The sequence below is a fragment of the Canis lupus genome, chromosome 16 (assembly GCF_003254725.2).
Source record: "Canis lupus dingo isolate Sandy chromosome 16, ASM325472v2, whole genome shotgun sequence".
NCBI lineage: Eukaryota > Metazoa > Chordata > Mammalia > Carnivora > Canidae > Canis > Canis lupus.
Genome location: NC_064258.1, coordinates 31,572,517 through 31,599,924, shown reverse-complemented (window position 1 = coordinate 31,599,924; position 27,408 = coordinate 31,572,517). Strand labels below are relative to the sequence as shown.

The 27,408-nt window shown below is 37.3% G+C and overlaps 1 long non-coding RNA gene across 1 annotated transcript; it reads right to left on the bottom strand.

Moving 5' to 3' along the window:
* Nucleotides 1–1,131: 1,131 nt before the first annotated feature.
* LOC118350985 (uncharacterized) lies at nt 1,132–21,937 on the bottom strand. The gene is made up of 3 exons (XR_007402757.1): nt 21,687–21,937; nt 11,351–11,460; nt 1,132–1,288 (listed from the first exon to the last, which is right to left on the bottom strand). It is a non-coding gene; the product is annotated as an uncharacterized LOC118350985 (long non-coding RNA).
* Nucleotides 21,938–27,408: the final 5,471 nt, after the last annotated feature.

Sequence of the window (27,408 nt, the reverse complement as noted above, 5' to 3'; positions counted from 1 at the left end):
ATTATTGATTTTCATTAGGTTAACTTTCATTATTATTTTACTTTTCAAACAGTATTTATACGCTGCTTTGAACAAAACAACAAAAATAATGGTAAAAAAATTCAAAAGTTTGAGCAATGACAAAACTGTGAGTTCCTTCCATTTTTTTACAGGGGGAATCTTATTATATTTACTGACCGCAGTGGCAAGTCCTGAGACTGACAGATAATGATTATTAGATGGAATCTCAATATATCTGGTGACCATCAATGTAGGAGCAGAGAGGAAATTCCCTGTGAATAAAACTGCAGAAGATCAAAGAACTATATATAGATCTGTTTGATTTGTTTGGGGAAATGGACTATTCTCAAGCAGCTGTGAGTAATTACAATTAACTTAGGGGGTGAAAAAAAGGATTGTTCACCTGAGTAGTGCTGCACATTTAATAAATATTTGTGGAGTTAAGGAATCAATGAACCCAACCAGCTTTTACAAACATTTTCCTTTTGTTAAGTCAGAAAAATCTCGCTTTATCTATGTCAAAGAATTTTCTAGAAGTGCCCATATGTCTTTTTGATCAAATTGGATCAACAGATCAACTGGTATAATGGGAGGTTTATTTTCTCAAATCAATATAGAGTAATTATTATATCCACTTCATGTTTGAGAGCTAGCTGAAGTTTATTGACTAGTAAAACCCTATTCTTTGACTAAGTGGTAGGAGGTGGAAAAAGAGGGTCTAACAACCCAGCCATCAGGTGTCCAAGCTGTGGTCAGGGGCAAAGTGATGTGGAGGCCAGTGAGGGCACATAGTGTTCAGGAACAGCATCAGAGAACCCTGCTGTGTTCCCCAGCCAGAAACCCAGCCTGGTCATTCCCTACCTAGAATTTGTAAATACACACTCTCTCCCTAACCCACTTGCTTCTGAAGGTGGGGGAGGGTCAAAACATGCATATTCAAAAATTTTTCATTTTTATTGCCTCTTCTCTAATTTATATCTCTCCGAAACCTATTATTATCATCATTTGCTTACAAAATGCAAATATACTCCATCTCTAACCACCCCCCACAAACATTTTGGGATAAACACAACCAAACTGCCAGAAGGCTTTATTCTCAAAGCACTCCTTGCATGGAAAATCTGGCTCCCTCCCAGCTCCATTTGTTAAGGGCTCCTTCAGTTTCTAAACTATAATCTGCCTTCACCGGAAGCAGGCACCTGACCAGCCTCATGGGTTCAACAACTGGAATAGCTTCTCCTCATTGTTACATCCTTGTCTCAGGTCATGGAATGCCTGTGGACATAAGCTGGAAGTCAAATAATAAAAATTCAGTAGTCCATTTGTTATTGTACAGATGCAGTATTGGCATTTTGCACATTAATATCTGATACTACTTCTTAATTTGTTCTAAATTGCCAGCTTATTTGCATCATGTCTCTGTGGTCTCCCACCTGTGCAGCAGTGTGGAGGAAAACCGGACAATTTATTTACCTACTAAAACTTGACTGAATATTAGAACCTGATCCGAGGACAGCTCTTTTCTTTTCTTTTTTTTTTTTTTTGAAGATTTTATTTTTTCATTTGAGAGAGAGAGTGAGAGTGTGATATGCGTGCATGAATGTGGGGCAGAGCAAAGGGGGAGAGAGAGAGAGAGAAGCAGACTCTGAGCTGAACTCCAGCCTGACTTGAGGATCAATTTCATGACCCAGAGATCACAAGCCGGAATCAAGAGTCTGACGTCCAGACCACTGAGCCACCCAGGTGCCCCAGCTCTTACTTCTAAATATTCTTAGACCTTGGACTTTGTTCTTAATACTTCTATTTAGAGTCCTGTTTGCTGTAAAGCTTTGAAATGCTCATCCTCATGGACAGGGCAAGTGGTTTGATGGTGCCCCCGCTGCTGGGTCTATACTCTCTCAGTGCACAGTCCACTCCACTATTTGTGGTAAGTCAGTTACTTGAGTAGCAAGAGGAGAGGACAAAGCTCTAAGTGTGGGACTTATCTTAGTCAGGAAAGAGGAAAAGGAAATAGGGATATCATAAGTTCAGAGACTGCAAAACAAGTGCATTTCAACCATCTTGACAACTAGGGGAAACCTCTGCTATTAAAAACAATTAAAACAACAAAAACTCAAAACTGTTATTAGTGCTCATAATCTAAGAACTCATAACTAGGAAGGAAAATCATGTCTGACTTCATCTTCTGCATTATAAAATAAACATCTTGAAGAATTGAGCTTTGCCTTATTCACCCTTAAATTAATAGAGTCTTGTGTGCAGAATCTGGCATAGAAACATCCTGATTCTAAGTTGAATTGAATTCAGATACAATAGCCTCTTCTTCTTTAGGTACATATGTACCTATAATATACAACCTAATTATTTATTATATTTGTCATTTATTATCTTCACTTCCCAATAAAGAAGATAAGCTCTGTGACAATGGGTATTTTTAATATGATATTTTGGTAAATGATGGATCTCAAATGTCTAGAACAGTGCCTGGCACCTAGTGGATATTCATAAATATTTGTTGGATAAATGTATGAATGGAAATCTCTGCTCCCTTTATAAGTCTGAGTCACCAGAGAAATCTTCCTGCAAAGTGGCTTCTAGTCTTTGAAATTTCACAGACCAAATGCATTGAAAGAAAAAAGAAAAAAGAAAGGAGTGTGAGAATTTAGTGCTGCATTTTGAAATGATTCAATGTGGACTTTTGAAAAATAACAAGAAATACCCTCATATAATATAAAAAAAATTTTTAAGTCCATTAAAGCATGGATTTATCATCTAGAATAATGATTGGCCTTCTCAGAAAGGACTGATGCTAACTTAAGTCATGGACTAGCATCCATCTGCTGGCAAACTTTTGATAGCTCTGAGCTTTGAGAACTATAGCTGTAAGCTCCACCGAGTTGACACAGCTTCTACAAAGATGGGCCAGGCCTAAAGACATGCTAAATTCCAGACTAGACAGTGTCAGTTACTAGTGGAGCAGAGCCTTACAGGGAATTTGAGAGATTGTCTGGTCCAGGAACCACAGGCAATCCTAAATCATGCAGTTTTGTTGGGAGGCTTCCAGTTGGTTTGGTCCCTCTTGAGTGCCCTGATGTTTTCAGCCTTAGAGGAAGCACTCAGCAGCCAGCTGGCCTTGTGGAAACTTCCCATCTCCATTCCATTTCCTTACAGAAGTCCGACAGGAGAACACAAATCCAAAAACAGCGCCTTCTCTTTTTCATTGTTGACTTCTTTTCAGCAAACATTTGTTTCTTAACTTATGTACATAATAATGGATATAATCCAGCAGTGATTTTTGAGTCAGTCAAATGAGAATGATTTGCATCTGCATCTATAAATTATCTATCTGTCGGTATGTCTGTCAATCTAATCTGCATGCTAACGTTTCAGGTTGCACCAGGGACCCTCTCCAACCATAAGGGTTCCTAGCCCCTATTCCCCTCTTCCTCCTCATAGCTGGGGTTTCTGGTTCTCTACCAGCAGAGATTAGTTCTCAACTCTCCAGTTGCCAAGACCGTCCTGCTCATGATAGCATCTGAACTTAAGCTTGTTCAGAAATTATGGCTCCTGCCTTGTTCTTGTTCTTGAGCTCATTTCCCTCCCTGCTGGCTTTATCCATTACCACATGCTTCAGAAATAGGTAACAAGCATCAGATCAGTTTGAAGAACTGAGTTTCTCTTCTGGCAACTTGGCCATTTTCCCAGTATTCTTCAAGTTCTCAATTTGTGGGTTCCTTTTGTGAATGTTCACACTGGGGACTGGTTGGTGGCTAATAAAGGCTGTAATAGGAAAGTCTCAGATTTTCTTCCAAGATGATGATGATGATGATGATGATATGATGATGATGATGATGATTTTGCATTTTTATCTATAAATGTGTTCAAATCATGTCTCAGCATAAGGCACTTTTTAGGGCTGACTTCCTTTTCTGGATTCTGCTCTGTAAGAGCAGGCAGTGACAGAACAGTGAGATGCTAGAGTAAAGAGGTTTTTTTAGCATGGGAAAGGAATGTTGTAAGTGGTAGGTTGTTAAACTTTCTAGAATAAGAATTTAAGTTTTAAAGAGTTTGTTTCTTGTGGGACCTGGGTGGCTCCATTAGGTAAATGTCTGACTCTTGGTTTTGGCTCAGGTCATAATGATCTCATGGGTTATGAGATCAAGCCCCATGTTGGGCTCCATGCTTAGCACAGAGTCTGATTGATATTCTCTCTCTCTCCCTCCCTCTTGTGTTTGTGCTCCCTCTCTTTCTCTCTCAAATAAATAAATCTGAAAAAAATGGAAAAAGATAATCACTTACAAAGATTTTGCTTCTTGGGCCTGTAGATTTCTCTGTAGTGACTTCACAAAAGAAAAAAAAATGTGTTTATCATGTAATTCATCTTTTTATTTCCCCTTCTGAGTAAAAGCTGTTTTGAAGAAAGTTTTTGGTGAATGTTTTCAGAATATTTTTTTCCCTAATAAAGGATATAAAGAACAAAGAGGCCAGGTTCCTGGTAAGCATATGTGGAAAACTCTCAGCTTTGCCTGGAAGACTTCTATTGTCAGTACAGAACATAACCAAGTTCAATCTCTGTAGCATGGCTTGTTATAAAGAATTATTTCCTGTAGCTAGATCACCAAACATTTTCTTTATTAATGTAGGTGAGTATGAAGGAATGGAAATTGCTTCATTTGAAAGATATATGACAGTTATAATTCCAGCATGGACGCTGTTATTGTATGAATTTTTATTTCTATTTAAATCTTATTGTTTTTTTAATAAGTCTATGAAGTGGCTTGAAGTATATAAAGACAGTTGCTTTAAAATATATTTATAATAGTATTACTTTTCATCTGGCTCCACTGTTGATATCCAGATGGCAGATGTGAAGGAGAAAGATCACTTATTCATTGGATAACCTCAAAAATGGAGCAAAAAGAATTCAAGGCCACAGCATATTTGCCCGCCTGATCTTACATGAAATGTAAAATCATTCAAACATTCTTACGGATTAATGCAGCTTACTGCTGCCTGCTGTTTGAGATTTCTTTGAAGAAAGTGATAGAAAGTGGACTTTATCAGCATCTTATAATGAAGGCACACCTAGACTGTTAACTCCCTTTCTGCCTCTGCCTTCTTTTTTTTCCCTCTCACGCGGTATTCAAACACCATGTAAACCACCACTGAGTTCTAAAAACAAAACGTCTAAACATATTTTTTTGCTTTCCCACAATTATTTAATTGTCTTCCTAATTAATTCTACAGTCTGAAATAAATTATTGACTTACCAGACTCGCCTGTTTTCTGTGACAGCTTCAGCAGTAAACAGGCCATTAACAATTCATAATGAGCAGGACATGTTTGTTTTTTCTATGTGCTAATTTGGTACCCCATTAGAGACTTCCTCTGACTTTTCTCTTTCCTGTCGACGCATTCTGGAAAAGGGTGACATACTGCTATATGTTTGAATAAAGAGACATCTGAAAGTAAAAATAAACTCTGTTTTGCCAAACCCAACTACTTATGTGGAGATGATGCATGGGACTTTTGTCCTTTTCTTGCCCACTTATCTTTTTACCACATAGAGGAACGGCAGTGTTCCATATATGGCCCAAAAGTTCTTGACCTGGGCTATTCATCAATACTCCATGAGTGCTTCCAGACAAGGTTCAAACTGATCTTTTATGAAAGAAGGCTAACCTTCACCACAAAAATTAAATCAGAATACCCCTTGTAAAATATGCCTTGAAAGATGGGTAGGAATTTGCTAGAGGACATCCTTATGGGAGCAAGAATATGGGAAAAGAGAAATTAAAAAAAAAAAAACCCTAATATAGGACACCTGGGTGACACAGTCAGTTAAGCATTCAACTCTTGGTTGTGACTCAGGTCATGATCTCAGGGTTGTAAGATTGAGTCTTGCATCAGTCTCTGTGCTCAGTGTGGAATCTGCTTGGGATTCTCTCTCCCTTTTCCTCTACACCTCCACACCCCATGCTCACATGTATGCACACACTGTATCACTCCCTGTCCCTTTCCCTATAATAAATAAATAAATCTTAAAGAAAAAGAAAAACCCTGATAGAATGGTGGGTTAATATGGAATCAAAATCCTAATGGATTTTGTTTAGTTTGGAGCATAAGGATAGGAGAGATTGGTAGATAAGATACCTTATTTTGTGAGGGAATCAAAACACCTTGTAGAAAATCGAGAGTAAATGACCACTGGTTGTCCCATGAGGTGTTGACCTGAGAGGTAGATCTGGGCAGTCAGAGGCTCCTTTTCCTCTCCCCATCCTTGGAATGTCCATTCTGCCTACTATTCCCATACTAGAAGCTGTTTCAATGATGTAGGCTTGAGAGGTGGTGTTGAGACCATCTGGACTGAATACATTATTGAACCCAGTTAAAAGCCTCTCAATAAATTCAAAGATTCCAGTGGATGGATATGGAGATCTCTTCATCTTGTGGATGCCCAAGACAAGCCTTGTATGTAAGTTCCTTCCGTGATTAAAACTGTCACCTACCAACCTAGAGGGATCCACCTCTTTTCTCTCTCTCTCGCTCTCTCTCTTTGCCCTGCATGTAGGGGGTCAGTGTCAGCTTTCATCCTGGAAATTCCTGAGGTCTATAATAAGTTCTTGTTAAATTTGGAACTGAGCCATGGCAGATAGGGAACCACTCTTGGATAAATGCAGGAGACTAATCATCAGAAAAAGCTCTTGTCTCATATCAGTCTGGGAGTTATCATGCAGGTTGGCTTCAAAGAGGAAAAGGCAAGGCAAAAATGAAGAAAAACAGGATGATGTTGTCTAGACTTTAATGTGAGGAACTTCAGGGGAATCAAGGGTAGAAACAAAGCACATTGACTAGAGAGTGTGTTTTGGTCCAAACGTGGGGAGCCCAGTGGTGCCCAGCCTAAATCACTGACCCACAGAAGTCTGATATAAGTAACTGCTTATCATTTTAAACCTCTAAGTTTTGGAGAGGTTTATACAATAGATAACTCATACTTTTCCACAGGAGCATAAGTATGAGATGGACGAGTACAGCACTAAAGAGAAAAATGTAAAGATAAGTATTTTTTCATTGTGAGACTAATGATCTTGAACTAATTAAAAATAAACACTGGAAGCTCAGGGTTAGTTCCAGGTTTATACCTCATTCCCCAGCTTTATTCTCCTCTCAACACTATGATCCTGCCACCTACCCTATTTAGAATTAACTTAACTAGAAAAGCTTCAGCAAATAACCAGAATGCATATGATGATGTGTCAGAGAAGAAAGAATGGAGAAACTGGGGAACAGCACAAAATCATGGAAAAAGCAATGGTGTTAGATTAATATATTCTCATATTTAGATCCCATTTCTGGCCTTATGAGATGTGCAATTAAAGTAAAAGTAAAAAAATACTTCTGTTCTTGTGTATTATATATTAATATGTTATATATTATGTAATATGTAATTACATATATAATGTATATATGTAAATTTTTTTTGAAGAATAAAAAATATAGGAAGAACAATTGGAATAGAATAGTAGGAATTCCGTTAAGTGAAGGGTGCCTTTGCTCCATGGCCACACTTCATTGTCTGCTCTGAACACCTCTCGTCTTAACCTTGATCATAGATCATGTCTTCTTTACAAATACCTTTATGAGGAAGAGCTCAGTGTCTTTTATCTCTCTATCCCCAAGATTGAGCATAGAACCCAGTAAAATAATGTCTACTAAGTGAATAAATGAATTAATGAAACAAATATTAATTATAAGCAGTAAAATAGATGTTAGCCATTGATATGATGCCTTCCGGGTTTCCATTACTATTTTGAAAATAAACTTGGAGGGGTGGAGTGGGGGTAGTCTGGGTGGCTCAGTCGGTTGAGCAACCAACTCTTGGTTTCAGCTCATGCCATAACTTCAGAGTTGTGGAATTGAGCTTCCAGTGGCGCTTCCCGCTCAGCATAGTCAGTTTGGGATTCTTTCTACTTCCTGCTATGCTTCTTCCCTTACTCACACATGCTCTCTCTCTCTCTCTCTCATAAATAAATAAATAAATAAATAAATAAATAAATAAAATCTTTTAAAAAGCCTGAAAAAGACTTTCTTACTTAGAATTCAACAGTATTAGTTATCACATGTGTTAGTCATGACATTTCTTGTCTGTTACACAGGTTTACACAAGAAATGTTGATAATATGGAGAACCCAGAGGCAAAACTGAGGAGGCAAGGAAAGACTGAGTCTGTTCCTACCCATGTCTTATGCCCACACTGAGGTAAGAATCTCAGTGAAAGACTTAGCTGTGGCAAGAGAATGATAAAGTATTTAACGCCACAGGGTATCTCAGTATAGATCCATTGGAAATATGAGCTCTGAGAAGATGAAAAGTTTTAATTGTAAGGGCTCATGTTATTAGCGCAGTCAAGTGGAGGAGCAGTAAGGGGCTGCTTAAAATAAGTGGGATATCATGTAAATTGATCTGAAAATTACTGGTAGTTACACTATCTCCAATGAAATGATTCATGCTAATTCAAGGAAATGTTTCTTTCCTTTGTTATCGCCTTACTGCTTTGAGTGGCAGGAAGGTTGTGGAAGCTAAAGAAGCAGGCTTTGCTCATCATCTATCCCTAGGAAGGGCAAGCCTGCTACACAGCTCTTGCAAAGCTTTACTTCACCATAGGGAAATGAATTCTGCAGAGCTAGGGCCAGGTCTTCTGTATTCACCCTCCTCTGGTTGGCATCTAGCGTGGCATATATGTCAGCAATGTCGCACTCATGTCCCAGAGATAAATGCATGGCTTTACATCCATTTATTTTCTTAAATGAAGTCAGTAGCTAGTTGGAAGGCTGTATTTATTGGCTGATAAATCTTAATGATCCTGCTTTTGTTTTAATGAGTTCTGGTGTGAGCGTGTGCTTGTTTGTGTGTATAAGTATGTGTATGCATGTATAGTGATAATGCAATCAAGAATATATTCTTTATTTCTCTTGCAGTAGTTATTATTTACTCAGTATATTCCATTCCTTCTGAAACTGGCTCGGTATAGGCTATTGCAGAACCCAATGAACAACTGTCATTTCTTTTCAAAAAACCTGCCGTAGATTCATCACAAAAGACTGAATGGCAATGTTTTCCCTCACTTCATTACTCATCTTGAACAAATCACCTCTCTCGGGACCTTAGTTTTGCCACCCAGATATGAGGAATCACATTTACAGATGCTTGGGATTGGACAGAGGTCTGCAAATAGAAAGCATCTGTATAAAAACATCAAGCAGAGTTTGCAAACTTATTTTTATTCTTATTGCTGTATTTGATTTATTCTAGGAATTTTGATCATCTTACTCAAACCATTTCTAAAACTTTCAGTAATTTGCATCGTGGTTGGGCCAGGAGATCACAAAATTGAATATTCATACAAGTGCAAATCATTTCATTTCTGCTTCTCTATAGACTTGGAGCAAATGAACTTTAGTTTAAAATTTCATCAGCACAGATACTATGTAGATGCCCTTGCTCATTTGCAGAAAAGCCACCTACTACACTGCATTCCAATTTATAGTCTGAAGCATTTTTAACACCTATTATAAACTATTTCCTAATGTTCTCCTAAAGAACCCTTTATATGACTTATGGTAATTTGCCTAGAAGATCATATAGTTAATGTGCATTTATTAAGTTCCTGTTCAGTCCCCAGTACTGGGTTTGGTGATTGAGACACTAGTTAAAGAAACAGAAGAGAATCTCTGCTGACCAAGAACTGAAAATTCATGTGGGTTAGTGTGGGTTAGTTTTGCTATCCCAATCAGACTGCATCTTATTGTACTTACACCAATTGATCTCTTGTAGGAAAAGAATAATATACAGAGAGGTAGTTGGAGAAAACCTGTTGAAAGTGATAGGCTAAGTGGGTAAGGGATAACAGAGAGAAATACCCAGAGGAATCATGCAGGTACTACATAAGATTGAGCAGGCTGTTTGTGCCTAACTTTGGGGAGTATCATTCACTGAGATTACAAAGAAAATAGCCCTCCCTAGAGTTGTGCAGTGTACAACCTGCCCAATGATACACAGTGGCTCTGATAAAGAGCATAACTCAGTGAGAGTGGAAGGCAGTTAAGGCAGTGGTAAAGAGTCTGAGCTGTGGGTTCATATGAACCCATCTGTATATCACTTAAAAATTATGGGACCTTGTGAAATTTAATAATCTTCTCTAAATCTGTTTTTTTTTTAATCAGATTTATAAAATAGTTCATCCCTCATAATTGATGTGAGATTTGAAGAAGATAAGGGCAATACACTACTGGTCATAGTAGTAAAGTTTAGTTTTTAGTTTTACTTTTTGTTGTAATGAAGAGCTTGGGAGAGCCTTTATTGACTCTCTTAGTCATTTAGTTCAAGTTGTTCAGAAGGCTTTGAATGAGAGGCGTGTGTGCATTATGTGTGTGTGTGCATCTGTGTTAAGGATTAGAATGGGAGAGTGGGAATATGAAGATATAGACAGAGAATTTTGTGGATTTGTTATGGGCATCATTGACCCTTATTCCAGCTTCCTGTTGGCTTTAAAGCAACTAAACATGTTAAGGAATTCACCTTATTAGTTTATAAATGCTTTTAATAAAAATGTACAGGCATACCATAAAGATTTGAAAAATAGGATTATGGTATTTTCTGTCTTCTTTTTCCTCTTATCACATTATTTCATTTCCTCTTGGCCTATTTCCCATGCATTGTTTTTTTCTTTTTTTGCAGTGCTTTAACCATGGTGTATATACTAAGTTGTCTTTTCCTTTCTCACTAATGACATAAATATTTTTCATGTTGCTAAGTTTTTTTCATTACCACTCATTTTAATCTCTAGATAGCACTGTTCGACCAAATATAGACATTTTACAAAATTATCATTTTACTATCGGAGAGTCTCATGGTTTTCAGGGGTTTTTGTTATTATAAGCCCCAAGGTCATCTTACATTTTGTTTTCTCCTCTAAGGGAATTAACAGAACGGAATTACTGGTTAAAGGATTTGAATATGTATATGGTTAAATATATTATGTGGTGGCGTATTTCTTTGGAAGACAGATATTTACCTGTTACCAGTATATCCTTCTAAATTTTCATTTTTCAGTCTCCAGGTTCTATCACCAGTCATCCTTCCAAAAGATAGAGAACATCGCCACTGGTGGAAAAGTTGACAGATCCTGTGACCAGCATCGTTGCTATAATCCCTATCACCAACATGATTCCAATAGAGGTCTGAATCATTCTACTTCTTAAATAGAGGCAAAGCCTAAGTTATAGGTAAAGCCAAATGTATACTGAACTTAATTTCCCTTGTTGCCAGATGTAGAGAGTAAAAAATTTACCTCCTGGATGAGACTGAGAGTGGCTCAGTAGCTCAGCATGGACTTGGTGTCAGGAAAGGGGTGGGAATTACAAGCAGCTCACCTATTTCTAGAAGAGTGCAGAAGAGGCCCTGAAAATGAACCAAAGGGATGCATGAAAAATGACTTAAATATTGAATAGTTACCACCTGTCACTCTGGTCTGAGTGGGTGAAATAAATTCATAAATAAAAATTAAATGAAAGAAAAGAGCTAAAAATAAAATCATATGAAATGAATGAAGCTGAAACTTTGAATACAAATACAATTATATGTCTTTGGGTAAAATCCATAACCAGTTTTCGGCAATACCCACCTGACTTGCTCATTGAATTGCAAAATGAAAGAATATAAATCAGAGTTGACGATGAAGTCTTATTTCCCTCTTTAGAGATTTTAACTGAATAATAAATCATACAGATCCAGCATCATGGACCTCTTAGGATTCAGTTCGGCTCTCTTTGTTGTTGCCTAAAAACAATAATTCCTACTATGTGATACATGTAGAGAGCAAAGCTCCTGTCTTTTTGCTGGCATCTCCCATCCTCATTAAGCAGCTCAGTAAGGGTAGAGATTTGCTACTCTGGCCAGCAAGAACAGAATTGGCTACTCATCTGAGAAATATCCAGGTTTTAGTTCTCTCTGCCAGTCACTATCAAGTTATTTTTTTAAATTGAATTTTCTTCAATATTACATATAATACATAAGCATTGGCCTCTTAAAAATTCAAGCACTCTGATATATATAGAACAATAAATTATAATTTTAAGTCATCTCCCCCCCCGTCACCCCAATTGTCCCAGAATTAACTTCACTAATATAATTAACCATATAAACAGCCAATGTCACTCTCTGCATACTTTTCCTATACATTTACATTCTTTTTATAAGTATATATGTTATATACAATTACATATATAGTTTGGGTTTTTTTAAATAAATAATGTATTATATACATATACACATTGTTTTATAATTTCTTTTAATATGCTTTAGAGTATTTCTGTCATATATAATATGTCTAATATATAATACATATATTTATAATAGGGCATATATATATATATGGCTACCTCATTCTATTTAAATGTATTCAACTTACAGCAATAGAGTAAATATAATAATTTACTTCATACTTTATTATTATTGATGGATGCTTAAATGGTTTCCAGATCTTAACTTTGAGATGCAGTGCTGCAGTAAAGGTGTGTGTGTGTGTGTGTGTGTGTGTAAATGCATCAGGATAGTCTTCAAGAAGTAAAATAGCTGTGTTGGTTAAGACTTAGAGATTTAAAAAAATAAAAAAAAAGACGTAGAGATTTAAAATTTTGATAAACCTTGACAAACTTTTTCACAGTATAGAAGAACACCATTTTCCCCACATACTTGCCAATACTGGATATTATATTTGCTAAATTATAGCTGAAAAATGGTGTCTCTTATCATTTATGCTATATCCCTAATTACTAGTGAGATTGAATATCTTTTCTGAGTGCTTCTTGCCCCAAATCTGTTTCTTTTACAAAGAAGTTTCTATGTATATCCTTCTTGAGATTTTTTGTTTGTTTTTGTTTTTGTTTTTGTTTTTGTTTTGTTTTGATCTTGGTTGTTTTTTAATTTATATGAGTGTTTGTGTGTTTGTGTGTGTATAGTTTTGTTTTTCCTTGGCTATGAGTTTTTACCTAAAATTGTTGTTGACTGTGATATCCTAGGACGAAGGTGGTAGGAATGGGATTGAGGAGAAAAACATAATTTATATTGTTCTCTTATTACCAGTGTTGGTTTATAGAGATAGCCTACCTTATACTTTAGACAAATAGATAGCTTTTTGTAAGATTGGAGAAATGTTATCAAATATAGGTTTGGAGGATGAAATTAACATGTATGCAAAATGGCTGACATCTGGCATGTTCTCCACTTACTTCTGTGTTTCAGTTTTTATTTTCATCCAGCATCTAAATCAAGTTTTTAACTAAGTCCACTGGATATTTTTTATGCTAGACAATTGATAGGTATACGTTTTAAAGTTTAGTTTGTAGTGTCATTACTTATCACATTTCTTTTGCATAAAGGACAGATCTCTATTCTTCATCAAGAATAGATAAGTATCAATAGTAAAACCTACAATTTCCTAAATTTAAGCAACTGTTATAACCTATGTCCAGTTTCAGAATAAATCTTACTGATTCAATTTCTGGTAATATCCAGATGTTTGAAGTAAAATCAAGTGTTCTCCTCACCTGTGCTTTTCTTTCACTTTGTTTCCCCTGAATGTGAAATGTATTATTTCACAATGCAAATGCTTATATTATTCAAATTTCTCTTTCGTCATGGTTCTTTAGGTCACTTTGCTGCTACCTAGAGAATGCTACTTCCTTATGATCATAAATTAACACAGACAAAGTTGAAGATGGCCCTTAATAAATCCTACCTCTTGGTGGCCATGTCTTTGTATAATCCAGTCTCCTCTTGTGGTGGGGGCAGATCCCAGGACTTGTTTCCAATAATAGAATACAGCGGAGGTAATGGGATGTCACTTCTGTGATTATGTTCCATAACATTGTAACTTCCATCTTGTTAGCAGACTCTCTTTTGACTCCTTCCTTGCTGACTTTGATGAAGTAAGCTATATTGTATGGAGGAGCCTATACTGCAGGGGATTGAGGGCAGCCTCTGGCTCACAGCTGCCAAGGAATTGAGCCCCACAGTCCAATAACCTGCAAGGAACTATAAATTCCTCCCAAAACCCATGTGACCTAGGAACCAGATACTTCCTCATCAGAACCCCAGATGCAGTCCTAGCCATGATTGACCCCTTCACTGCATATGACCCAGTTGAGCTGTTTGTGGATTCCTAACCCATAGAACTTGTGAGGTAAGAAATATGTCTTATTTTAAGCTCTTAAGTTTGTGGTAACTTGTCATGTAGCAATAGAAACCATAAGAATTTTGACACAAAAAAAAAAAAAAAAAAAAGCTAACACCATTGCTTCTCTAACTGAATCATTGTAGGGAAACAAAAATCTGCAACTCAGATGCCCAAATGTGTTTGGATTACTTTGTCAGAGAAGTCTGGTGTGGGCTTTACAAGAAAAGGCCCCTGAAGATTTGGGTGGGGGGAGAGCTGAGGAGAAAACCAACACAATAAGCAAATTGTGAGATTTTTGGACTTCAAGACATGGTGTATGGATTCTCCATCTCTCCCTTTCACCTGGAGGGTATAATCAATTTTGGCGGAACCTTCTTTGTGTCCCCAGTGTTGCACTACTTTCACTTCAATGTCTGTTTTAAAGTTTTTCTAAGGATCTTGAGCTCTGACTCTTCATTTTTATTTGATCCCCTTGTAGTCCTCTTGACTCTTACACGACCAAGAATCAAGGATTCTTGATATAAGTCCCTTTAACCCTCTTCTCTTCGTCAAAGTCTTTCACTATCTTCATTTAATCTCTCTTGTTTTTCTTCCGTCTTCTCTCTTTAAAGATTCTACATCTTTCCTTCATGCATCTGATTTCATTCCCTGCAGCTTGCTATCCTGCTGGTCTTAATGCACCATTCTTTGATACTGAGCAGATCTTCTTCAAAGATCTTCCCTTCCCACCAACAAATATCACTTCCTCCTATTGTTCAAAGAACAAAGAAACAAGTCTCCTTCAAACAACAAAACAAATGAGAAAGCAAACAATGCAAGACCAAGATGCTATTCTTTAATTTGTTACCCATTTGAACTGTCCAGAGAAAAATCTAGGGTCAAACTACCAGAGTTATTCACCAGGGATCCAGAATTTGGAAGGCACAAAAATTGATGACTAGATTTCAAAATAAAATACACATATAAAGTATTCCTTCTCTGGCAAAATTCCCCCACTACTTCTCTTGCCATTTCTAACTCCCATCTGACTGTAGGCTTAGACCTTTGCCAGTGGACTTGGGTAGAATAAGGACCCAGTCATAGACAGGTGGCCTCCTAGCTTGGTATCTTTCCTTCACTAATATCCAGTATGAGAGCAAGTCTTGGCTTTTTGCTTTTTGTTTGTTTGCTTTTCCTTTTCTCCCTGCATATCTTGAAGGAGATACTCAGTATGCAGAGTTTGGGGCTATTATTCGGCTAGTCTTTTATTTCACTAAAGAGCAGTGGCTTTTTCACTCATCACTGATCTTTAATCCCTTGCAATCCTGCACCTGTGGTTCTGATGAAGCTGCCTTCCAAAAGGTAGGTCATTTATGGTCCTGCATTCACTAAATTGAGTTACTTTTTCCTTAAGTCTTATATTTCTGACTTCTCCATAATATTTTAAAAAGTTGATCATCCCTTGCTTGAAAATCACCTGCTTTCTCTTAGATAACATTGAATTTCTGTGGTTCTCATTTCTATCCCTGGTATCTATTCTTTTCTTGGTTTCTGTCCCTAACTTATTCTCTGCAAGATCTCCCTTGATGATATCATTCAATTTTTATAGCTTTAACTGTGATACTCAAATAGTATCTCAGCTTTAACTCCTCTCCTAAACTTGACATCATCATTTTCAAATGTCCAATGGAAATCCCTGTGAGAAATTCTTCCTCAACAATATCCACAAACAAACAAGCTCAACAATATCCAGAAACAAACTCCATTCCTTCTGCCATATCTTCTTTGTCCCGTGATTCTGTTTCCCCTTAGACTATCTAGTTTTTCCCTCTGTCTCCATACTCCCAGATGATTCCAAATACTTTAGGTTTCCCTTAAACACTGTCAGCTCTCTCTCTTCTTTCAATTCCTACTTCTGTCATAACTTTCCCTAAGTGCTCCTTATCCTGGGCTATATTATCAATTAAAGCCTTTCTATGGGGAGCCCAATGCAGGACTCGATCCCAGGACCCCAGGATCATGACCAAAGCCAAAGACAGATGCTCAACCACTGAGCCACCCAGGTGCCCCTGGTGTACTTATTTTAAGAACTTTAGTCTTAAGTCTTGTTTGTGTTGGAAAGAAACATATATATTTGAGCTCCTGAAAATTTTGAAATTGGAGAGAATTTCTTTTTTTTTCTTTTTAAAAAGATTTTATAAGAGAGAGAGAGAGAGAAGGCATGTGCATGAGGAAGAGGTAGGGACAGAAGGAGAGGGACAAGAGGATTGCTTGCTGAGTGTGGAGCCTCAGGGGAGAAAACCCTGAGATCATGACCTGAGCTGAATCAGAAATTTAGCCAATGAGACACCGAGGTGCCCTTGAATTGGAGAGAATTTCTATTGATTCACATAAAGAATAGGGACCATTTTCCTCAGGAATCATATGACTATTACCTCCTGGATGTCATCCTGCAGGATGGCATGTTCAAGTTTCTCACTCTTTTGCTGAGTCACTTCCAGAATTAGGTCATTTGTCTCCCTACCAGTCATCTGCATAAAACAGTAACTTGCATAGCTCAGATAACTGGAAAGTTAGCTATAGCTCTTGCCTTATTTAGGTCTCCTTGAGGTTCTCCAAGGCCCCATGTTACCTTTTGAATTTACCTCTGAAATGAATAACCCTACCACCAAGTAATATATAGTCATATGTAGATCATTGTGAAAGATGTGAATTCAAAGTTGTGCAATTAAAATATGAATCAAGTCTGACTTTCATGAACATAATATGAAATTATGCAGATGCCCTGAATTGAAAAATTTTTTCAAGAATCACAGAATTCCAGAGTTGGCAGGCTGAATGAGCTGTGTTGACATTGTGACTGCCACATGGCAGTGCCACTTTAGCTGGTAAACAGAGATATCTGCCATCATTTGACAGGATTAGTTTTACAAATGCATATTTCAAGCTAACTGAAGTTTTTAGGATTCCATCTCTCAAATAAAATGCAACCATTTTGCATGCAGATGATAAAAAAATTGCTACATGAGAAGTTCTGCATAATTGGTAATCTGTAATAAGCAAGAAGTTTATATGAATAGATAAGAAGAAACAGCAGAAGAAAAGTCAGGATCTAGGAGTAAATGGTGGTGGGAGGAAGGAGAGAACTGGGAATGAGGCATTTGGAGCAGAATGAACACGGATAGATTATGGAAAGCTTGGCATTGATGAGGGCAGTTGGAGGGACATGGAAGCATGAGGTGAGGTGGAAGCTCTAGGGGCCCCAAGAGGGACTAAGACTCAGAGCAATACTGGCCCTCAAACCATTCCCGTTTGGTTCACTTGGTTCCCGAGGGAAGGAAGCCATGGAGACCAAAAAGGGCAGGAACAGAGACTCTGCTCTGAGGTTCAGTTCAGCTACTGCCCTCTCTCCACCCATCAGACCAGGATATTCATCTGGTTCCTGTCCATACTTGAGTCTTCCTCTTGTATTAACTGAGACTCTTCTTAGCTCTGGTCTTGGCTTCTATCCTTCCTTTGTTATTCCCTGGATCTCTTTCATTTCTTCTTGGATAGACTTGTGGGTTTATTCATTCTACAGAGTAACTGTAGCTACTGCTTCATGAGTACTTTATACCAGGCCCTAGGCCATGCCTCATGGACCTTATCCAATAATACAAAAATCCTATCTCCTCCCTGAAAAGAGTACTGTCCTTATATGTTTTACTTTTTATAGAGCATGAAACATGTATACCTAGCTTTGCTATGTGAACATATTATGGGGAGAAGTTGCACCTATTAATTAAGAGCTCTTAATTAGACAGTGCCTTCAATTCTGCTCTGCATTTGTTCTAAATACTTGTTTGATGTGTAGATTGCTATTTGTTGTGTTTTGTAAGCCAAGTTCTTGCATGGAAATTTAATGTTTAATATAACAATATACTGAGATTTTTATGCAAATATAGCTTCTCAGCACTTTATGTAACTCCTTTTACCCATTAATTTATATAATCTTTGAGCAACTGTGATATGGCAAGTGTTATTGGTGCACTTGTCCCAAGTTTCTGAATGGCTAAAGAGTTTCATACATTTTATTAATGCAATAATAGATTTTTATAGTAACTGAAATATGTAATTATAAGTGCGTACTATCAATATTACCAGCTTGATACTTAGGCTTAGATTTGCATTGATTGAAACACTGCAGCTTTAAAATTAATTATGAAGGGAGTTATTGTTCATTTAAGTTTTCCCAGATGAGGGCAAGAATTGGAATAAAATAAAGTATGCCTGAGTAGTGAATGATAATATAGAATATGATAAATGCTTTAGAGGTGTGGTGGGGACAAGATTTATTACCAGGACAGGGATCCCTTGAAGAATTCTTGTCTGGGGTAGAAATAAAAACAAACACCAGAAAATCTGCAAGGTAAAGTATGAGTAAAGATAGAATGTGGTGGACAAAGAGAGTAAGAGTCACATGGCCTGGGAACTAGTTTTGTTTTGTTTTGATTTGATTGGAGAACTGAATGAGTGGCCTGCTCCAGCTCTTGGGAATGGGAGACTGAGGTTGTTCAGGATAGAGGCTTTGGAGAATTGTGGGTTGTTAATTGGTCTCTTTCCTGTTCTTCACAAGTCACAAATAAAAAGAAAGAAAGAAAGAAAGAAAGAAAGAAAGAAAGAAAGAAAGAAAGAAAAGAAAGAAAAAGAAATGGAATTTATTTTTAATTACTTTTAGTTGCTGCCTTTTTTTTTTTTTTTTAATACTCTGTAGAGATTGAATAATGTGGAGTCCTGGGAAATGTTCAAGTTACATACACAGAGTCATGGAGGGGTATTTATTGAAGGCACCAAGATCATATTAAAGTGGAGAAGGGACAGAAATTCTGGAGTGAGAGGAAACATTTAAAAGAAGGAACTGCTGAACTGAATCCTGAAGAATGAGCAGGATGTTGCCTCTGTGGTTTCTCTGGCCTCCTTCTACCTGAAAGACCATGTAATACAGATTTAAGAACAAGGCCTCAGGCCCTGGCAGCTTTGGTTCTCATCCTGGCTTTACTACCAGCTAGTCATGTGGCCTTTGGTAATTTGTTTAATTTCTCTGGGTTTAATTTCCTTCTCTGCAAAATAGGAGTAAATGGAATTACCTATATTATAGTGTTGTGTCATATAAAAATGAATGTATTAACAGGTGCCTGGCACATGAAGTGTAATATAAATGTCAGTTATCATTATTACAACATATGGCAAAACAAGAGAACATAATATATGCAAGGAAATGATTGGAAGTTTCATGTGGAATTTGGAGTGTCAGTAGGAGATGATAAAGAACGACATACTGTGAAATGCCCGGTATTCAGGCTAAGAAGATTGGATTTTATCCTAAATGCAGAGGGAACCATTGAGGGGTTTGACCAGAATGGAGGAAAGGAGGCATATTGAATTACACCTGGCAGAAACAAAAGACATGTTGAAGGTGTACCTCCCAGTGACTCCGAATGTGACCTTATTTAGAAATATGGTCAGAACAGTTATAATTCTTTATGTTTTTGGTTTTTTTTTTTTACATATTATTTATTTATTTATTCATGAGAGACACAGAGAGCGAGGCAGAGACACAGGCAGAGGGAGAAGCAGGCTCTATGCAGGGAGCCAGACATGGGACTCGATCTCAGGTCTCCAGGATCATGTCCTGGGCTGTAGGTGACGCCAAACCACTGAGCCACCTGGCTGCCCTATAATTCTTTATGTTGAGGTCATACTGGAGGTCAGTCTTTACTCCCATATGACTAAGTGTCTTTACCAGAAGACAGTCATGTAGAGACAACTCCAGGTGAACATGGAGGCAGAGATTAGAGTGACGTGTCTACAAGCCAGTGAATGCCACAGATTGTTGGCAGTCATCAGAAGCTGGCATAGAGGTAGGGAACAGCCCCTCTCGGACCTCAGAAGTAACCAACCCTGCTGACATCTTGATTTCAGACTTCTAGTCCCCAGAAAAGTGAAAGAATACATTTCTGTTGTTTTTTGAGCTATTTTAAGCCAGTTTGTGGTACTACATTATGGCAGTCCTAGGAAACTAATTTAGGTATAAGGGGAATCCTGCTTTAGCTTTAAAAAAAAAATTACCAAATGAAGTAATTAGAGAATAATCTTTATGTATCTGGAAATTTTCCAGAGAAAGAATTTTAAATTTATAAATAAAGAGAAAGTATAGTACAAAAAAGCAAGCAAGCAAGCTCTGGTTTTCATGTGGGAAATGGAGTCAAGGGAAATAAGATTGAAAATAGGGAGGCCAGTTAGGAGCAAATGAGAGCTCATTTATTGCCCTGCTCCTACCCTTGCTTCTAGGGGTTTCTCACAATGGACCTCAGTTCTAGCTTCCAGATTCTCAGGGAATTCATCAGTATGAATCAGTATGGCTCTCCTTGGGCAGCTTCTCCACTGCCTTTCCTAGTTCGCAGAGGTCATGCTGCCATGTTTGGCCACAAAATGCTGCTGGATTTAACTCTCTGGAAGCCAGTACTTCCTTAGTATATGAAAATTATAACAAACTTGAACCTCATGACTAGGAAACATACTTAAAAAAACAAAAGGAACTCTGATGTTTTAGGATCTATTAGACTAGAAGAAGCAAATAGCTCAAGCTGGCCTATGTAAATAATTGAAGTGAATTTTAAAAATTAAGGTAGAAGAAAGAATTGCTTTTCTGCAAGGCTGTTTTCCAGGAACTGCAGAGACAAGCACTAATAATAGTCTGGCCTTGTTCCACCTAACATTTTCCTTAGTGCTGTATACCTACGTCCCACCTGTGTGACCAGGTGAACAATCACTGGGTAAATATGTGTAAGAACTGACTTATGCATATTTCCAATGAAGGTGGTATCAATGGGCAAGAAAAAAATGTGAAAGGAAGCTAATTCTGCTAGGGAACCAGGCTACTGGGGCCTGCAGTCACTAATCTCCAGCTGGGAATCGAGTTGCATATTTGATTAAAAGAGGCAGGCAACTAGTATTTAGAGTAATCAAGATCTGGGCTCTTTGGTTGCCTTTTTTTGTAGACAATCAATATGATTCCCCAGCAAGAAAGCAAACAAAATTGTGCCCCAAACTACAACTTAAATCAGAACTATCCAAACTGCTTTGTGGAACAATGGAGTCCTTTGTGAAGGTAATGGCTTTGGGATGTGGTATGTGGGTTTTCTTGTAAATTTCACTGGGTGGTACAGTATTAACTTTCGAGGGTAGCATTCTCAATGAAATAACACAATTTCCTAAAAGCTAATTGATCATAGAGAGTGTCTGTCAGTATGTCCCAGGATACCAATATTTGATTGAGTATAGCTTGGGATATATGGTATTGAAGCCTAGTCATAGAAGGTATTTCTAGTTCATTCCTCTGTCTCTTGAATGAGTATATTTTTACAATTTTAGAATTATGGAGAGGTTCAGTTATCTAAATTGTCTTTAGAGGAGAAAATTCCTTACCAACCTTTTTATTATCTTGGCTTCTTTACTGTTAAAATGTCTTATGTCTCATGGACTCCTTCATGCAAAAGCAGTTGCTTCCCTATCCCATGTAGTTAACAAGCCATATGGCCGTCTACATTAGAATATCTTTTTCAAATCCAGGGCTCCCCCACTCCATGGGGCCTGGACTTCCTAACATTCATTTATATTTGTCTTAAGGGATCCTTTCTAGAAGGCTCAGTTAAAATGGAGGCAAAACTCGCAAAGAACAGCCATAAGTTCCAGGGATTAGATTTGTCAGAGACACTTAGAATTTAGATGGTTGAGAAGGAATTCTAAGAAAAATGACATAAAGATACGGAACATGGCACACTTCCCAGGAGAGCAGAGTTAGTGAAGTTCTGAAGCATGTTTCTAACATTTCCAGAAGGCTTCGTTCAGGCAGTGGGTCTTTGTGGGAGGTTGAGTGGGGTCTTCCAAAATGTAAACGTGATAGCAGATGGAGAAGAGAATGAAGGGAGCCCTTCATAAATAATTTTCTCTGTGACCAATCCTGCCCCTAACAAAATCTATCAAGATTTTTTGAATCCCTGAGGATTACAAGAATCTAAAATAGGACGATTGCTACACTGAATCCACTCACCAGCCACTCTTGGGTGGGGAAAAGGTGACTGAACAAAAGATTTCATTGTGGATTGTATCTTTCTTGATCCCTCGCCAATTTTGCAGCTTCATATAATTTACACACATGACTTCACGAAGCTTGAGATTTAACATCTTTCCATACTACAGTGTTTCTGTCTTTCTCCTTCACATTTCCCTTTGTATTTTCAGCTCCAACAGATGCAGATTTGCCAAAATGAATGTTAATTGCCTATTTACTGTCTCCCTGCCTGTTCAATTTACTCACACATCATTTCCTATTCAGAGCCCTGCAGCAGTTTGTTTCCCATTTACTCCCCTAATCGGTTCAGGTTCTAAGAAAACCACATTTTAAAAAATCTAGCCTTCCCAAACCTCACCTTCATCCACAAAAGGCCTTGCCCACGTTTGGAGCAGAGCTGGTCCTGCTGGAAGGCAGACAGCAAGAAGCCAAAGAAAGAAAAAGATCCCTGAGCTGAATTTCTTTTTGAGCAAGTCATTATGAAACAGGGAAGCTTCGTCTCTGCAGATACATCTTTCAATAAGCTTAATTTGACTTCCTTAATTTCTTATCCATTCAAGGGTTTTCCTAAAGTTCATCCCTTCTACTTAGCCACTCAGTAGTCCATTTTAGTTTCATCTCACTGATTTCATCACCCCAGATCTTTTATTCCATTTGTTCTGATGATTAGCAAGGAAGAAAGACAAGTGGAAAGCAGTTACTGCGGCTCATCATGAGAAAGGGCTTAAAAGGTCTCATCAGCTGGAGCGGTGATATGAGGAAAAATATTGTCTTGGGAGACTAGGTGTACTTAGAATATTTGTTTACTGGTCACCAGACTATTTGTTTACAGTTGATAATTTAGAACCTGATTTAAGGCTTCAATTTCCCTTTTCAGATGTAAATATGTATATACATATATATTTTTTTCTCATTAGCTATATTGAATAATAAAGGTTAGAACCCAAGTAGTTTGTCAACATCTGCAGTACTAGTAAACATATGCCCAACCTAGGAAAGGGAATATAGTCCTGAGAATTTTTATTTTCAAACATAAAAGCTCTATGCACAGAGTTGATGACTCCTGGATTTTTGGCATCACAGTACCTATTTATGTCCAGCACAGTCATTATGCTCTTTGCACATGCAAGCCTCATCAGGGGGAGCAGTGGGTCAGATTAGATCGAGGGCATTATGATGGAATTTGGTTTGATTAGAACAATATATCTGGAATGACTTTGATTTAGATCAGGGAAAACCACAGTTTAAGTAATAAACACAAAGGCACCACTTATAGTTGAGTTGTCCAAACCTGTGGCTATTTAAGTTTAATTTTCAACTGATTGAATTTAAATAAAATTAAAAATTCAGTTCCTGGTTCACAATAGCCTCATTTAAAGTGTTCAATGGCTGTAAGTGGCTTGTGGCTACTGTATTGGACAGTACAGGTACAGACTAATCCCTTCCTTGCAGAAAATCTATTAAATAGCACTGACGGAGTGTTACTGTTTTATGGACATTCAGAGCACTCAAGGTAGCTCTGCTCCCAGATAGAGTATTCTAGTCTTTATGTCCTTGAAGCAGCCATATTAAAAGAAATAACTGACTTCATCTAAATGGGAACTTCCCTTTCCACCATCTAAAAGCAAATCATCTTTATAGTGAATTGTGGCTTTTGTGGGTGGGAGGGGGGAGGTAGCATAACTTTATTCCCAAGTAGGGAAGGACGAGGTCATAAAGGAATTTTCCAGTGTAAGTATGGATCTTCTCATTGTCAGAGGCTTTATTTTTTATCATGGGAAGTCTAAAACCGGTGCATTCTGATGGCCTATTATCTAGTTATAAGAGATCACCACTCTGTAGTTTAGTGAGACAATCCCCTCCCATAGTGGATTTTGCACTTGGATTTGCAGAGGAAAGTTAGATCACATTCCTTATCTTCACCTTATTTCTTAACAAGGTCAGATTAGCCTAGGCAGCACTAAAAACACCACCATTTATTCTACTGCTTCTCTTTCCAAGAGTTGTTTTCAGGAACATTTCCTAAAATTTCTCATTTTCTCCACTGGCTATTTGTTTTAAATAGTTTTACCTACATGTGTGTCAGGTCTAGAAAACAAAATAATACAAAATACAAAACAAATTAAACATTAAAATAGGCTATCTCTGTTCTCATAAGCGAGATCTTTGTTCAGTCCTTCATCTCTTCTGAGAGCTTTGATTTGTCTTGCTCACTTTCTTTGGGTGCTATGGACCACTTAGGTTAGGTGCAGTGCTTTCATCATAAATTGTAAAAAACTAACTTTAAAGTGAAAATGTCGGGGAAAGTAGGGTAAAAAAAAGAGTATGGTGTAATGATCTCAATAATATTAAGAAAAGGGCATAGAAAAATTTGAAAAGAATAAGCCACAATATTAACCACAGTTATCTCTGGGTGGAAGAAATATGGATTATGTAAATTTTCTTCTTTATACCATTTTGCATGAAAAAAACACACTTCCTTATAAAAACATTTGAAACAGCATCTGTAAGACTCTAGTTGTGCTATAAGAATTATTTTCATTTCTTTCTTCCCTTCTAACCCATATCAACATATATAATTTTACATAATTATAAATATATATATTTTGAATACTTTATTTATTTATTTATTCATGAGAGACACAGAGAGAGGGAGAGAAGCAGAGACACAGGCAGAAGGAGAAGCAGGCTCCATGCAAGGAGCCCAAAGTGGGACTCGATCCCGGGATTCCAAGATCACCCCCTGAGCCGAAGGCAGACATTCAACCACTGAGCCACCCAGGTGTCCCTGGATAAATACATTTTAGATAAGAAAACATGAATTGTGCTTTGAAAAAGAAAAGACATAAATCTAGCTCTGGAGACCTTGAAGTCTAGAGAAGGAAACAATAAACAGGCTGCATCTTGATAAATATTAGAATAGAGGGACAAAATCCTATAAAAACAGAAGGTAGAATAAAATTGGACAAAATAGAAAAGACTTAACCAAAAAAATGACATTTAGATTGGCTCAGGATTCTATACCATTACACTTTTTAATTTTTAACAGCTTCATTATATTCCACTTGATTGATACGTCAGATTTTACTTAACCTCTTTGTCTAGTTATAACAATGTCAACGTCTTAGTTACTTCCAAGCTTTCACTACCTTCAGAAGCACTACTATGATCAACTCTAATTAAAAAATTCTACCCATATGAATTTAGCTAAAAGAAATTGTTTAACTGAAGAAAAAAACTGTAATATATATACTGGTTATAAATATTACATGGCTGTTGATATATGTTACCCAATTATTATTATTATTATTATTGCCTTTATTATTATTATATACATTTGTAATTTCTATTTTCACTTTGATCTTTGCTCTATCTTTTAATATTTGTGTCATTTGGTCTCTTTTGTCTATGATCGTATCTTCTTTCTCATTTTTCTGATCCATCATATATATCTGTCCTGAACATTCTCAGTGGGCGCCACACCTCAGAACCCTATATTGAATTGGCTGTTCTCACCCTGACTTCTAAGTGAGCCATTCATTCTGAATAGTCCATGATCTCTGTAGTGACTAGACATGAATTATATTTCAATTCAAAAAACCTACTTTATATATACTCACTACTTCTGTGTGGTGAGAGCTATCATAAAGAATCAATGAATCATCAAAAATGTAGATAGATAAAACAGTAATGTCCACAATGTAAAAGTACTCTAGAAAATTTGAATGCAAATGATGAGTAATTGTAGATGAAAATGGACGATGGCCAAGTAAACATTTTATAGAAGAAGAAATACAATGGAATAATGACTGTATGAAAGAACTTTGTATGAAATCAGAAAAATACAGTTAGATACCATTTTTTTTCCTCATGAGAAAGACAAAAGTTGGAAGTGACTGCAGTTATGTATGATGAGCAAGAGTGTGGAAAAAAGATACTGTAAACACTGTTGGTATACATACATAGCTCTTTAGAAAGTGATTTGGTAGTAAATATGAACATTTTTAATACACATACTACATCAAGCTGTTTAGTCTAAGTTATACTCTCATGTCCCAGAACCCCCGAAGAGCAATAATTTACAACCACAAATACTTATTGTTTTTGTTTCCCTACATGTTCATCATGAATCCTCTGGCACCCAGTATGATAAAACAGTCTCTGTATGGGGCATCTTATGGAAGGATGAAAGAGAACATACACATCCTAACTTCTAAATGTCCACATACAGTGGTGCCTGGCTGGCTCAGTTGGTGGAACACATGACTCTCAATCTTGGGGTTGTAAGTTCGAGCCCAATGTTGGGTGTAGAGATTACTTAAAACTAAAATCTTTAAAATAAAGAGATTAAGTGCCCATTTATAGGGCCTGCCATCCCTCTGTTGGCATTTGATTGGTCAGAGCAAATCATACAACCAAGCCTGTTGTCTATACAACAGGGAAGCATATTTCTCCTGAATGAGACACTGCAGAAAGGAGGGCACATGTTTTGAATAACAATATAGTTACCATATATACTTTTGCTTTTTCACTAAATAGCTCTTCTCTGAAGTCATCTATCTGTTCACAAACCATCTGAACGAATGACCAAAGGTATAAGTCCAAGGATGTGCATTAATACTTTATTTGTCATTATATGAAAAGGGGACAGGCAATCACTATAAACTGCATGTATATCCTAAGTTAAAAAAAGTGCCTTATAGAAGAGTATACTAGTTTCCTATGGCTGCTGTAACAAATAACCTAAAACTTAGTGATTTAAAACAACATATGTCTATTGTCTTGCATTTCTGGAGGTTAGAAGTCTAAAATCGAGGTGTCAGCAGACTGTTTCTTCTGTAGGCATTGGGGAAGAATCAATTTCCTTTCCTTCTTGTATTTCTGGGGGCTGCCTGCATTCATTGGTTTGTGGCCTTCCTTGAATCATTCCAGCCTCTGGCTTCATCTATCATGGCATTTCCTAGTACTGACTGACCCTCTTGGGGATCCCTGGGTGGCTCAGTGGTTTAGCGCCTGCCTTTGACCCTCTTACCTCCCTCTTCTGTGAACTCTCATGATTACAGTAGGCTCACCCTGATAA